This window comes from Octopus bimaculoides, chromosome 20 (assembly GCF_001194135.2).
Source record: "Octopus bimaculoides isolate UCB-OBI-ISO-001 chromosome 20, ASM119413v2, whole genome shotgun sequence".
In the NCBI taxonomy this organism is placed as follows: Eukaryota; Metazoa; Mollusca; class Cephalopoda; order Octopoda; family Octopodidae; genus Octopus; species Octopus bimaculoides.
In genome coordinates, this window is record NC_069000.1 from 37,952,399 (window position 1) to 37,964,503 (window position 12,105).

General features: G+C 39.0%; 1 protein-coding gene across 1 annotated transcript in view; it reads left to right on the forward strand.

Annotated features, from left to right (window-relative positions):
* The window catches only part of LOC106875458 (uncharacterized), a 34,434-nt gene that overhangs the window by 9,510 nt on the left and 12,819 nt on the right, over positions 1-12,105 (forward strand). The window lies entirely within an intron of this gene.

Here is a 12,105-nt window from a genome sequence, read left to right on the forward strand (position 1 = left end):
TATATATATATATATATATATATATATATATATATATATATATATATATATATCTGTGTACATGTGTGTGTGTGTCTATATATATATAGACACACACACATACACATATAATGTCTATATATATATAGACATACACACACATATATATATATATAGACGTGTGGGTGTGTCTGTATATATGTCTTTATATATATATATATTCTATCATGTCTTTTGCTAAACTACTAAGTTATGGGGACATAAACACACAAATGCTGGTTATCAAGCTGTGATGGGACACAAACACACACGCATACATATATATACAAATGTGTATACATACATACATGACAGGCTTCTTTCAGTTTCTGTCTACCAAATCCACTCAGAGGCTTTTGTAGGTCCAGGGCTATATATAGCAGGAGACACTCACCCAAGGTGCCACACAGTGGGACTTTACCTGGAACCATGTACACCTGCATCAGTGCCACATTATAGCAGCGGGTTCTGGTGCCACGTAAAAAGCACCCAGTACATGCTGTGAAGTGGCTGGCATTAAGAAGGGCATACAGCTATAGCAACCTTGCTAAAATAGACATTTGGAGCCTGGTGTACATCTCCAACTGGCCATCTCCTGTCAGACCGTCCAGTCCATGCCAGCTTGGGAAATGGACGTTAAATGATGATGATGTCTATATATGAATTGTCTCTTTCTCTGTCTCCATGTGCTATACCTGCCTGTCTCCGTATACATTCTTGCAAAGTCCCCAACCACCTATCATCTCTCTCTCTCTCTCTCTCTCTCTTTCTTTCTCCTACTTTTACCTTGTATACTGTATCGTTGGCGTTAGGAAGGGCATCACCTCCAACTGGCTCTTTTGAATCTAGTAGACACTGGCAGTTCCATTCTGCTCTCTGTCAACATGCCTCTGCACGCTCAACATGAGCCGCATTATATACATTGGCTGTTTCACCCGTTAGGTTGCACATGCTAAATTTTATCATTTCACAAATACACTCACACATATGCTCACACATATACACACAACTACATCTCTGGGCATCCCCGTACATACATATGCACATATATACATATATACACACACACACATGCACCTCCAACACACACATACCAATTAACAAGCACATTCACACCCATACATAGACGCACTTATATCTACCCATATTCATGCACATAGGTATATCGTTGGGCACTCCATCATATATATATAGATGTGAGACAGAAAGGATGGGTGTGGTCAGGTAGAATAATAATTATTATAATTTTTATACACCATTCCATCTTGAAAATGCTTATTTGGCATGGTGGTTACACCTTGCAATTTTGTCATCATGCTTGTTTACCTCATTACTCAGCAGTATACTCAATACTTCCTCAAGGCAAAGGTCACATTTGTCATATAGCGAATTACATGGGTGTGCAGTTTTTATTATTGACCATTTCATTTCGTATTTAATTTTTCATTTTTTCAGTCTCCATATCAAGTCTGCCAGTGAGGTTGCGTGTCTGTTTATTTTTCGGAATGACAGGACGTGGTTATGATAACGGACTTTAAATTGGTTTTCCGTCGCACCTATGTACACATATTTATGTTGAGATGTGAAGATTGTGCATTTGTATATTATGTTTCTTTGGACACATTCATTCATGAGCAGACAAGTGGATTTCTATAATGATCAATGCCCAAGCTTGGACTTCAATGCTACTGGCTATTTGGTAATTCTAAGGGTGAATGAGCTCTATTTTGTACTCTAATACACTTTAAATTTATATATATATATATACATATATATTTATATAAGGGCATTACTATATAATAACGCCTCATGCCATGAGGGACTCTAAGGTCAGACTACTATTATATAATATATAATATATATAATATATATTTCAGGAATAAATGATGGATTTTTTCCCTTATGAGGGTTTTTTCACGCTAGCTACTTGATAAATTCTTGTAAAAGAATTCGTCCTATTATTGAAATATATATATATATATATATATATATATATATATATCCTTACAAAAGTTTTTGATGACTTACCTTATGGCATCCAGGATTTCTCTAAGCATGGCTCAAGAGACAGCTCCCGGAAAATCGTTGCTATTAGATCTCAGCATGTGAAATCTCTATTTTCTCTTCCTTCCGGAGTCACAGTCCAAAACATAATTCTCTCTCTTTACTTGGGAAATAGTATTTCTGCCTCACAAGTCAGTTATTACACTTCAACCTTTTCTGCCTTAGAGCAGGATAAAGATAAATTTTATGAGCAAATTATTACAGTCTTCTTAAAGATTCAGTTTTGGCACAAGTTTATTTTGATGGGTGACATCTATGCTTGAGTGGCTGCTGACAGGAGCTGGCTAGCAGAAGACTGCACCAGGCTTCACTGTCCGTTTTGGTAAGACTTTTATGGCTTAATATTCTTGGATTCCATGGAAGGAAGGAATGAGCACAAAGTGTCTGTGTCTTCTTTCACTTTACAGAGATTTCAGCTTTGCAATAACCAATAGTTTCTACTAACAGACAAAGAACCATGAAAACAAGTTGGATGCATCTGAGATCAAAGTATTGGCATATGATTAAGTACATAATCACAAAGCAGCATCATGTGGAAGGGTTAACCCTTTAGCATTCAGATTATTCTTCCTTTCGAGTGTTGGGCCCCACAGAGGCAAAGCGGCTGATTTCCTTTTGAGCGCCGGGCCTCAAGAGAAGCAATGACTGTCAACTGTCCAACCCATGCATGCATGGAAGACAGACATTAAACACACACTCACACACACATGGTGCTTTGGTAGAATTATTAGGGAGCTGGACACAATGCCTTGCAGTATTTCTTTCAACTCTTCATGTTCTGAGTTCAAATCCCAACACAGTCAACTTTGTCGTTCATCCTTCAGAAGTCATTAACGTAGAACACTTTTTAAATAAGTATTAATATTAATGGTATCGACTACTAACCCACTTCTCTTCAAATTTGCTGGCATTTTGCCTCATTCAGAAATAATTATTTGGCATCTAATTAATGAATTAACTAATTAACTTCTTGATTAGCCTCTTAGCATTCAGATTACTCAGTCAATTGTAATATTTATTTATTCACGTTATTTTGAATTAATTATACATTATCTTGTAGCTTGAAAATTTCAGTGATGTGATTGTTTATTTTTATAATGACATTGTAGGGTAGGTGTGAAAAGCTGGATACGGTTGTTTTAATCATTCAATCTATTACTTTATCTAAGGCGGTGAGCTGGCAGAAACATTAGCATGCCGAGCGAAATGCTTAGCGGCATTTCGTCTGTCTTTACGTTCCGAGTTCAAATTCCACCGAGGTCAACTTTGCCTTTCATCCTTTCGGGGTCGATAAATTAAGTACCAGTTGCATACTGGAGCCGATCTAATCGACTGGCCCCCTCCTCAAAAATTCTGGGCCTTGTGCCTATATGTGGTTGTCTGGTAAGAAGTTAGTTTCCCATTCAGATTGTTCTGAGTTCAGTTCCACTGTATGGCTCTTTGGGCAGGTGTCTTCTATAGCTCCAGGCCGGCCAGAGCTTTGTGAGTGGATTTCATAGAAAGAAACTTAAAGATGCCTGTTATATATGCATGCATGCATGTGCAATGTGTGTGCACATCTCTGTATTTGATCTTAGGGTTGTTATTACATTATCTGCAATTATTATTTGTACAAGTGGTCCTATTGAAAGGGTACATTCTACTTATTTGAGATCTACATACATATATATTTATATATATATATATATGTGTGTGTGTGTGTGTGTGTGTATATATATATGTGTGTGTGTGTGTGTGTGTGTGTGTGTGTGTGTGTGTGTGTATATATATATATATATATATGTATATATATATATAATTCTTGAATCAGACCATCAATTGTTATATACCAATGATCACAATGTACTTCCAATTCTTTCTTGATAGCACTCCTTTTTTCTTTGTCTAAATTGTTTTCTTGTCACCATGGAGGTCTTCTGAGTGACATCTTCTGATTTTTGGGATCCCACTCATCTGCTGCATGGACCCACTTTTCGTCTGTGAACCTTGCGACATGTCGGGCGCAGTGAAACATGGGTCTTCAGTATTCTGCAGTCGTATCATTCACTCTGCTCCATTCTTGACTTACCTCATTTTGGATATGCTCTCTCAATGATATTGCTAGCATGGATGTTTCCATGGCTCTTTGTGTCGTATCCAAATCATATTCTTCGCTCTTCACAGTAACCCAATGTCTCACTTGCATTTAAGAACACAGGTAGGGCATTCTCATTCAAAAGACTGTCATGTAGGGCATTGTCCAGTTTTGCTTTGAACACATCTTTTAAAAAGGTAAATACCTTTCATTTTGCCCTTATTTTCCATGAAATTTCAGTGTCCATGTTTTGGTGCTTTTTCACTATATGTCCCAAGCATAATATGCAAACCAAAATCCATACATTATGAACCACAATGCATCTGTTGTTATTTATTCTCCACCCAACTTGGAACCTTCCATACGTTAGGATCTGGAGTCTATAGACAACAGTGCAATAGGTGCAGTGAGTTTACTCATGTGTGACCCTGATAATATGCTGTGTTTTCAGTCAGTCACTTGTGAATGTATGCATAACTGGAGGAACAAATCTTTATTTAGTTTAGTGAGTATGTATACGTTGTTATACATTGTAAACAATAGCACTATCACTGACCCTACCTTGGTAGTTTCACTATTTGTGGAGGCGCAATGGCCCAGTGGTTAGGGCAGCGGACTCGCGGTCGTAGCATCACGGTTTCGATTCCCATACCGGGCGTTGTGAGTGTTTATTGACCGAAAACACCTAAAAGCTCCACGAGGCTCCGGCAGGGGATCGTGGCGAACCCTGCTGTACTTTTTCACCACACCTTTCTCTCACTCTTACTTCCTGTTTCTGTTGTGCCTGTAATTCAAAGGGCCATCCATGTCACACTCTGTGTCACGCTGAATATCCCGAGAACTACGTTAAAGGTACACGTGTCTGTGGAGTGCTCAGCCACTTGCACGTTAATTTCACGAGCAGGCTGTTCCGTTGATCGGATCAACTGGAATCCTCGTTGTCGTAACCGACAGAGTGCTAACTAAGAAAGTTTCACTATTTAAATACCTGTAGATCTCTCAAATCCTGGAAATTTTATATATGTGTATATATATATATATATATATATATATATATATATAGTTGAATGAATAGACACCAATACTTATTTTTTCAGCTTGGTACTTATTCTATCAGTCTCTTTTGCTGAACCACTCAGTTATGGGGATGTAAACACACCAACACCTGTTGTCAAACTGTGATGGCGGGGACAAACACAGAAACAAAGGCACACACACACCTATATGACAGGCTTCTTTCACTTTTTATCTACCAGATCCACTCACAAGTCTTTGGTCACACTGGAGCTATAATAGAAGACACTTGCCCAAGGTATCGTGTAGTGGGACTGAACCTGAAACCATGTGTTTGGGAAGCAAACTTCTTATATCTATTTATACATTGTTTTAAGATACATCTTGCGAATGCTCTGGGATGCATCGTCAGTAATGTTTCCTGGGTCTCATGAGGTTTTGGGTTTTCCAGCATCAGGCTCCCTCATCCAGTTGACTCATCTGGGATCGATGATGTCCCAGCATGCACCTCAATAACAGCAAACCACTGGTCTGCCCTCTTTATCCAAAGCCACTTAGTGGCTTTCACTGCAGCTTAAGGTAATGGAATTTGTAACCCCACCTCCCCTTTTGCTGCTCCAGTAACTCCACACCTAGTCAGAGCTTTGTAGAATGAATGCCCCACAAAACCTCAACATGCCACTTCTGTTGCTTGCCTGCCTGCCTGTATTTCTGCACTTCTCTACCAGTTCCTGGTATATATAATTAAATAGTGTTATTTCAATTGATAGAGCATGGTAATTAATCAGTGTTCATTACTCCTTATAAATCAGTTCTATATCTAAGAGATGAGGAATTATGTACATTATTTACATTTGACGGATATTTGTCCTCATCTTGTTTGTTGTTAACACAACGTTTCGATTGATATACCCTCTAGCCTTCATCAGGTGTCTTGGGAAAATTTCAAACCTGGGTTCTCATTCCTAAGATATTTTTCCGATGTTGTTGTTGTTGCTGTTGCTGCTGCTGTTGTTGTTGTTGTTCAGGTCACTGCCTAGAACTGAACTCGGAATTTTGGGATTAGTAGCCCACGCTCTTAACCTCTACGCCATATGCCCGTGAGCATATGGCATAGTGGTTAATAGCGATCTAAGATTCCAAGTTCGATTCTAGGCAGTGACCTGAATAATAATAATAACACCGAAAAATACCTTTGGAATGAGAACCCAGGTTCGAAATTTCCCCAAGACACCTGAAGAAGGCTGGAGGGTATATCAGCCAAAACATTGTGTTAACAACAAACAAGATGAGGACAAATATCCGTTGAATGTAAATAATGTACATGATGTCCTTATAAATCATTGTGTATTCAACTTTCAGTTGAGTATTGAGCTCTATTTCATCATCACCATCATCATCATTTAACTTCTGATTTCCAAGTTGGAGTCTGGACAGCTCCCAGCTAACCAACTCCATGTCAAACTGTCCAACCCACGTTGTGACAAGGTTTCTTCATCTGGATGCCCTTCCTAACACCAGCCACTTAGCGGAGTGTGCCTGGTGCTTTTCACATGTCACTGTCACGGGTGCACTGATGCAGCACCTGCATGGGTGCGTTAACGCCGCACTGGCACAGGTGCTTTTTCAGTGGTGCCAGCACCTGAAGCGACAAGCCTGTATGTGTGGAAAACAGTGATTTCACTCAGCTTGATGTGTTTTATCAAGTACAACAAATCATTACATCTCCCAATCTCTTGTCATCTCAGTGGGACCCACTGTCCGAAGATCCTTTCCCACCACTTTATCCCACATCTTCATGGGTCTACCCCTTCCACCGGCACCCTCCACAATTAGAGCTCGGCACTTCTTTATGCAGCTGCCCTCATCCCTCCAATTTTCATTTGGTATATATTACATATAATTGAATAATTTAAATAGTGTATATCCAAGGGCAAAATAAAACCGCCAAGTTTGTCCAAGTGTTATAACAACAACATAATTATTTTAATGTTTCACTAATGAATATTATTTGTATGCTACATGATAATCATTTACATAAATGGTGGCATTATCCTATTATACAATTGTTTAGGTAACGTTTATTGCATAATGTACCAGAAATTGCTTGTGAAATGTGTAAGATTGAGCAATTCAATATGTTGTCATAAAAGCACTTAAACTCTCCTGTTTTATTCTGCTCTTGTAAATAAACATATATGTATACTTATATATGTATGTATATGTATATATATCTATATATACATACATATATATCAGGCATGTGCCTTGAGTAATTACTCAGAGTAGGCAGTTGGTGACTTATATGTAGTAAAATATACCAAAAATAAGCTAAACACAGGCGTGCGACTGAGTTGGAGGCAGATTTACTTGTCTTTATAGCATGTAAAGAAAATATTATAAGAATGTACGCGGCACGTGTACTACAGCAGTATTATGCGTAGCTTATATACTGAGATTGAAAAGCATGGATGAATTATGCCTGCCTAATCTATAAAGAAATATAATATTCTGTATTTTATACATAGTAATCAGAGCAATGTTCATGATTTTGCTCCAGTCCACTCAACTGGCAAAAATGAGTAACGCTGCGATGGATTGGCGTCCTGTCCAGCTGGGGAGCACATAGGCCATTGAAACCGGGTAACCGGGCCCATGAGCCTGGCTAGGCTTTAAAAGGGTGTATTTATTTATTTTTATAGATAATATATATGTATGTATGTAAATAAATAAGTACGAGACAATGAACAAAAATAGAAAACAGGTCAATGGGGGTGCAAGTTTTAACAAATGCATTAGTTTAATGCTTAAAAAGAGGGGAGTTTCGGTAAAGAAACAGTAAAAAGTTATTCAATAAAACCACAGTCTTTGATTACTGCCTTGATACATTTTCTGAAACAACTAAATGCATTGATCATGCAGTCTTTAATCATGTTGGCTGTAAGCAAGCTACTTACCAAACAGCCACTGCTGCGCCTACTTACCACACAGCCACTCCTATATATATATATTTCTCATTGCTCACCTATGTTCAACTTCCTCCCCTTTTTTTTCTCTCTCTACCACTCTCTCTCCCTACCCCTCGCTGGTCACATGTTACCGGCTCCTGCTTTCTTTCTTCTCATGGCCACTGCCAATCTAGCAGGAACTTTCTTCTCTCTTTCCCTCAAGTTCGTCACATCACAGGGTTCAGTATACATATATTTTTTTCACGCCTGGCCTAACAGCCGTTCTTGTTTATTTTCACTGTTTCATTTTACCTGTCGTGTTTTCTGTTTGCCACTTAATTCCTCCAAATTACAAATTTCATTTAATTTGTTTTCGCGGGAAGAGCTATTCTAACAATGCATCCTGCCCTAACTCTTCGAAACGCTTAGTTTAGAATAGGGGCAGCTGATGAAGGAAATATTCTCTATGTGGCTTGTGTGTTTTCTGTGCTCTGTTTATGTTCTGTTTTTCATTTTGTCCATGTTTTTTTGTGACGTCCTGTACACATATATGCATCTATATATACATGTAGATGTAGGTATGTACATACATGTACGTATATATGCATATACTCACATATTATTTGTATTATATATATATATATATATATATATATATATATATATATACTTTCGCTACAATGAGAAGTTGGTGTTGAGAGAGAAATATAGCGACAGAGGAAGAGAGAGTGTGCATGTATGAAATATAGATAGATGTCACTATACTAATTAAGCAAGCTTTGATTGGAAGCAGGGATAAGAGATAGAAGATACAGTGTACTTGTGTCTAAAAAAAAATAATCAAGTGATGTGATACGTGGCTATTCTAATCAGAGGGAACTTTAACTGTGAAGGGCCATCCAGTAATCAGGCAAATACGGTATTTTCTTATTAATGATTTAACCTTAAAAAGGGTGAAAAAAATATATATGTTGCCATGAAAAAAGCCATAAAAAATCGCAGATGATATTTATGATTCCACGAATATGCCGTGGTTTCCACGAGCAATTATTGGTTCTGTGAATAACTTGGACCGCTAATGCTGAACCGCGAATAATCAAGGGTACACTGCATAGTAACAAAAGGGTTAATCTTTGCATGTGTTTCACTACATAAAAAACAATACGTATATCTGTAAGTTTCTTTATTGTTGTTATTGCATTACATCTTTTTATTCTTTTACTTGTTTCAGTCATGTGACTGTGGTCATGCTGGGGCACCACTTTGAAGGGTCTTAGTCAAACAGATCAGCCCCAGGGCTTATTTTTTGAACCTGGTGCTTATTCTATTTGTCTCTTTTGCCAAACCACTAAGTTACAAGGATGCAAATGCACCAACACCGGTTGTCAAGTGGTGGTGGTGGTGGGACAAACACAGACACAAAGACACACAGATATATACATATATACATATCTATCTATCTATCTATCTATCTATCTATCTATCTATCTATCTATCTATATATATATATATATATATATATATATATATATACACATACATATATGTGGTGGGCTTCTTTCAGTTTCTGTCTCCCAAATCCATTCAGAAAGCTTTGGTTGGCCTGAGGTTCTGCTAGAAGACACTTGCCCAAGGTGGGGGCTTAACCCAGAACCATGTGATTGGGAAGCAAGCTTCTTACCACACAGCCACATCTGCATTTTCTCTTTTTTTAATGGATGCCCATGATTCTGTCGCCATCCAATCCCATCATTATGAATTTGAATTAGGAGCATGAGTATCAGTAAATCTTTCATTAGCTAATTACACAACCATGGATGCCACCCTGGTGGATGCATTGTAATTACTCTTGTGATAAATCTTGGTAATCCAGACTGTTGATCTTCTAAGATTCCTCCACTCAGCACCAGTGTCAGAAGCACCATTAAGCTCAATTAAGCTCTTCCGCTACCCCTTCATAATCCACCATGCTGCAATCCCATGACTTCAATGTATCCCTGACAGAGTAGCTGCATGGGTGCTGCACCTTGCCAAAGAGCAACCCATAACTAAGCAGGGTACAGTTGTCACTCTGTGAGGTATTTTCATAATACCTGCATACCTGATGTATATACATTCCCCAAACTCTGCCAAATCAGACTGGAGCCTGGTGTTGCCATCCGGTTTCACCAGTCCTCAGTCAAATCGTCCAACCCATGCTAGCATGGAAAGCGGACGTTAAACGATGATGATGATGATGATGATGACTACTGGGTGACTGGTATTATGAAGGGCATCCAGCTGTAAAAATCTTGTTTCTTTATTTCCCACAAGGGGACAAACAAGAACAGACAAAAGAATTGATTACATCGAACCCAGTGCGTAACTGGTACTTACTTTATCGACCCCGAAAGAATGAAACGCAAAGTCGACCTCAGCGGAATTTGAACTCAGAACGTAACAGCAGACGAAATACTGCTAAGCATTTCGCCTATCCAGCTGTAAAAATTTTGCCAATACAGTCACAGACGTCTGGTGCAAGCTTCTGCCTGGTTGGCTCCTATCAAACTATCCCACCCATGCCAGCCTGGAAGTGGATGTTAAATGATGATGATGATGATATATATATATTTATACACACATTTATCCTATGAACCAGACTGATCTATGAGTAAGAATACTGGTGTCATGTAAAGACCGCCCTGTACACTCTGTAAAGTGGTTGGCATTAGGAAGGGCATCCAGCCATAGAAACGAAGCCAGAAATAGACTATGGGACCTGATGTGGTCCCTGGCCTTACCGCTTCCTGTTAAGCAGTCCAATGCATGTCAGCATGGAAAATGGATGTTAAATATTGATGATGATGATGATGGCTTATTGTTTAGCACAATAGCAGTAACCAGCAAAGCCCACGGTACATTGAACAACAATGGTAAAGGTGGGTAGAATGTGTCTGTAAACTTCTACTTTGATCTTGTGGTCACACCATGAGATATATCGAGCTTTCATGAGAAACCAGCGTATGTACCATTAAGGGGATCTTCAAGCTCCTTTTTTATAATCCAGGTTGTTGCTCTATAGAAAACAAAATGCTCTCTACACATGCTTTGAAGGAAAAAAGCCTTGTTGACTTTGAAGTACTTTGAAGTGCTAGATGTTTTGAAGCTTGTTACGAGTGCTCCAGGCTTGCCCCTCACATGCAAGGAAGTTTTTCTGACTGTCAGCAGCATAGGACCCTATTGAGTCGTGTGCCATTGTTGGAATAAATTGACAGGTAAACAGAGTGATCAGGTATTCGGTCTTCTTTATAATGAGAAACAAAAACAAAAAAAAATGACCTTGGCAGCAGCATTCTGAAGGCATCTTAACAAGACCTGTGCATCACACAGTTAATTAGTTGTGAAAGCAAGATCATCAGCATAATGAACGTCTCCCCCCCCCACACACACACACTCTCTCACACATGCACACACATTCTCTCTCACACACTCTCTCTCTCTCTCTCTCTCACACACACACACACACACACTCTCTCTCCCTCTTTCTCTTTCTCCATCTTTCTCTTTCTCCATCTTTCTCTTTCTCCATCTTTCTCTCCCTCTTTCTCTCTCCCCCTCTCTCCCTCTCTCTCTCTAGATGATTTGATCACTTGTACTTCATGAATGCATCGACCACATTCGGATGGTGCTTTTTACGTGCCACCAGCACAGGAGCCAGTCGTATATACGATGGGCTTCTTTCAGTTTCCGTCTACCAAATCTACTCACAAGGCTTTTGTCAGCCCAAGGCTATAGTAGAAGACACTACCCAAGGTGATATATATGTATTGTGAAGACTGGTGGCTCGGTGGTTTGGCTATTTTGCTCACATTTGTATGGTCGTGAGTTTGATTCCCAGAGGCAGGTTGTGTCCTCGAGCAAGACACTTTTTTTTGACATTCCTCTAGTCCACCCAACTGCCCCAGCATGACCACAGTCCAATGACTAAAACAAGTAAAAAATAAAAGC